Genomic DNA, 4,471 nt, shown 5'->3' on the forward strand with positions numbered 1-4,471 from the left:
GGATAGGTGTCAGCTCTTCTCTAAATTTTTGGTTAGAATTCAGCTGTGAAGCCGTCTGGACCTGGGCTTTATTTGCTGGAAGATTTCTGATTACAGTTTGAATTTCCATGCTTGTGATGGGTCTGTTAAGATTTTCTATTTCTTCCTGGTTCAGTTTTGGAGGGTTATACTTTTCTAAGAATTTGTCCACTTCTTCCACGCTGTCCATTTTGTTGGCATATAATTGCTGATAGTAGTTTCTTATGATCTTTTGTATTTCTGTGTTGTCTGTTGTGATCTCTCCATTTTCATTTCTCATTTTACTGATTTGATTTTTCTCCCTTTGTTTCTTGATGAGTCTGGCTAATGGTTTGTCAATTTTATTTATCCTTTCAAAGAACCAGCTTTTGGCTTTGTTGATTTTTGCTATGGTCTCCTTTGTTTCTTTTGCATTTATTTCTGCCCTAATTTTTAAGATTTCTTTCTTTCTACTAACCCTGGGGTTCATTTCTTCCTTTTCTAGTTGCTTTAGGTGTAGAGTTAGTTATTTATTTGACTTTTTTCTTGTTTCTTGAGGTATGCCTGTATTGCTATGAACCTTCCCCTTGGCACTGCTTTTACAGTGTCCCATAGGTTTGCGGTTGTTGTGTTTTCATTTTCATTTGTTTCTATGCAAATTTTGATTTCTTTTTTGATTTCTTCTGTGATATGTTGGTTATTCAGCAGTGTGTTGTTCAGCCTCCATATGTTGGAATTTTTAATATTTTTCCTCCTGTAATTGAGATCTAATCTTACTGCATTGTGGTCAGAAAAGATGCTTGGAATGATCTCTATTTTTTGAATATACCAAGGCTAGATTTATGGCCCAGGATGTGATCTATCCTGGAGAAGGTTCCATGTACACTTGAGAAAAAGGTGAAATTCATTGTTTTGGGGTGAAATGTCCTATAGATATCAATTAGGTCTAACTGGTCTATTGTATCATTTAAAGTTTGTGTCTCTGTTAATTTTCTGTTTAGTTGACCTATCCATAGGTGTGAGTGGGGTATTAAAGTCTCCCACTATTATTGTGTTATTGTTAATTTCCCTTTCATACTTGTTAGCATATGTCTTACATATTGTGGTGCTCCTGTGTTGGGTGCATATATATTTATAATTGTTATATCTTCTTGGATTGATCCTTTGATCATTATGTAGTGTCCTTCTTTGTCTCTTTTCACAGCCTTTGTTTTAAAGTCTATTTTATCTGATATGAGTATTGCTACTCCTGCTTTCTTTTGGTCTCTATTTGCATGGAATATCTTTTTCCAGCCCTTCACTTTCAGTCTGTATGTGTCCCCTGTTTTGGGGTGGGTCTCTTGTAGACAGCATATATAAGTAAAGTTAAGTTTCTCAGTCGTGTCCGACTCTTTGTGACCCCATGGACTGCAGCCTACCAGGCTCTTCCAGGTCCTTGTTAAACCTTTCTTGCATTATCTCAATTCTTGCCTCCAGGCTATTTATCTGTGATTCCATTTTTATTTCAAGATTTTGGATCAATTTCACTATCATTATTTGGAATTCTTTATCAGGTAGATTCCCTATCTCTTCCTCTTTTGTTTGGTTTGGTGGGCATTTATCCTGTTCCTTTACCTGCTGGGTATTCCTCTGTCTCTTCATCTTGTTTATATTGCTGAGTTTGGGATGGCCTTTCTGTATTCTGGCAGTTTGTGGAGTTCTCTTTATTATGGAGTTTCCTTGCTGTGGGTGGGGTTGTATTCATGGCTTGTCAAGGTTTCCTGGTTAGGGAAGCTTGTGTTGGTGTTCTGGTAGGTGGAGCTGGATTTCTTCTCTCTGGAGTGCAATGAAGTGTCTAGTAACAAGTTATGAGATGTCAATGGATTTGGAGTAACTTTGGGCAGCCTGTATATTGAAGCTCAGGGCTGTGTTCCTGTGTTGCTGGAGAATTTGAGTGGTTTGTCTTGCTCTGGAACTTGTTGGCCCTTGGGTGGTGCTTGGTTTCAGTGTAGGTATGGAGGCATTTGATGGGCTCCTGTCGATTAATGTTCCCTGGAGTCAGGTGTTCTATGATGTTCTCAGGAATTGGACTTAAGCCTCCTGCTTCTAGTTTTCAGTCTTATTTTTACAGTAGTCTCAAGACTTCTCCTTCTATACAGCACCATTGATAAAACATCTTTTTTTAGTCCTTTGCTCTCAGTCCCATTCACTTGCTCATAGAGGGCTGCCTGTAGACGCCTTGCCCCAGGCACCGGGGGCCAGAGCTCCTAGGACTGATGTCTCAGCTCCAGGCCATTTGGAGAAGTGCTGCTCACGACACTCAGTCTAGGATGGTGGTGGCAGCCATGGGCAGAGATGCTGCCTGGAGCCTGCCTGAGCAGAGCACCTGTTGACTTCCTACTTTTGCATTCCAGTCCCCTATAATGAAAAAGACATCCTTTTTGGTTGTTAGTTCTAGAAGTTCAACAATTCAATAACAGTTCAACAATTATTAACCCTAGTCTATTACTTTTCATTTTAAAAAGTGACCAGCATCTAAATAAACTCAAAAACCAAGGTAACCCTAAGGAATTATCTTAAATTTTTTTTATTTCTTTTAACTCACTCAAGAGAGTATATTTAACGATTTCTCTCCCTTACCATAATATAGTTGTGAAAAAGCCCTGGTCTTGAAGGGTTCCCAGTTCTGCCAAGAGCTTGTCTATGTAACAGTGTCTATATGTGCATCTATAAGACATGATCTGTGATCATTTAGCTGATAAAGTAACTCCTGCTACTGCTGCTAAATCACTTCTGTCGTGTCCGACTGTGTGACCCCATAGATGGCAGCCCACTAGGCTCCTCTGTCCCTGGGATTCTCCAGGCGAGAATACTGGAGTGGGTTGCCGTTTCCTTCTCCAATGCATGAAAGTGAAAAGTGAAAGTAAAGTCGCTCAGTCACGCCCAACTCTTAGCGACCCCGTGAACTGCAGCCCACCAGGCTCCTCTGTCCATGGGATTTTCCAGGCGAGAGTACTGGAGTGGGTTGCCATTGCCTTCTCCAAAGTAACTCCTAACAGACTTAAATATATTGTAGCCCTTTGATCATCATTTCCCCACACCATATCCATGGCAGACATTAACAGTCAATCTCAGCACTTTGTCTTTCCATCTTTAAAGTCAGCCTTAGAATCTTGCTCCACACAGTGCTCCTGGCAGTAGCCTACCACTGACAGAAATCAGGCTGGAGGTAGAACTAGAAGTGGAAGCTGCCATCTACCTGTGGTCAAACTTTACCTAGTCTCTGGGGTGTTTCTCCAGGTTATTTTCCTTTTGCTCACAACTTGACCCTTTCTATCCATATAAAATATGATTTACCCATCACTTGATTTTAATTTAGTGAGTTTTCTTCCATTCAGTATCTTGGTTAACTGCATTTTGTGCTTAGATTTTGAAACCCTATTTTATTTTAAATATTTCAATCCACATAGACACTTACAGCAACACTATTAATATCTTTAGCAGACTCCTGGTTCATTTAAACATTTCCTTTCTACACCTTTGCAAGCGTCAAAGTTTTGAGCAGAGATGTAGAATAATTTTATCAAATAAATATCTGGGGTTCTAAATAAGCCATTGTAATTTCATAATGTTTTAATTTCCTAGGTCTCACCTAACAATGTACCATAGTCTGGATAGCTTAAAATAACAGAAATGTATTATCTTACAGTTCTGGAGTCTAGAAGTTCAAAATCAAGGCATTGACAGGGCCATGCTCCGTCTGAAACCTATAGGGGAGCATCTTCTCTAAACCCTCTCTTGCTCCTGGTCATTTGCCAATAATCCTTGGGGCTCCTTAACTTGTAACTGCGGTGCTCTGATCTCTGCCTCCATCACAGGGTGTTCTCTCCTCTTGTGTCTATATATCTGTGTGTCTTCCCCTCTTCTAATAAAGACACCAGTCATACTGGACTAGGGCTCCTTTGACAGACTTCCTCTTGACTTGATTGCATCTGCAGAGATAATAGGGTCACAGTCACAGGTACCAGGAATTAGATCAGTGTACCTTTTGGGGCAACACGGTTCAACCCATAACATAGTTTTGAATACAGTTCTAATTCTCTAAGATAACATACTGAATCAGAGCCTAATTAAGGGAGATGATGCTTCACTGTATGAGAGGTTTGTCTCAGATCATTCATCTGCTTGCAAAGGTGTGTCATTCCCAAACATTTATGTTTCCAAATGAGGCACCATATACCAAGTGAGAGAAGATTTACTGGCTACTCTTCCCATATGCAATCTCACCCTGAAGGAGTAGTTATTAATCCAGCAAGTGCTCTAAATATGTTCTGATTCCTTTTCTTTGAGTAATATCTTACTTTTTAATTAATTTATTTTTAATTAGGATAATTGCTTTACAATACTGTGGTGATTTTTGCCATATATCAACATGAACCAGCCATAGGTATACATATACCCCCTCCCTCTTGAAACTCTCTTTTATATCCCACCC

Source organism: Bison bison, unplaced genomic scaffold (genome assembly GCF_000754665.1).
Source record: "Bison bison bison isolate TAMUID 2011002044 unplaced genomic scaffold, Bison_UMD1.0 scf7180017864298, whole genome shotgun sequence".
Taxonomy (NCBI): domain Eukaryota; kingdom Metazoa; phylum Chordata; class Mammalia; order Artiodactyla; family Bovidae; genus Bison; species Bison bison.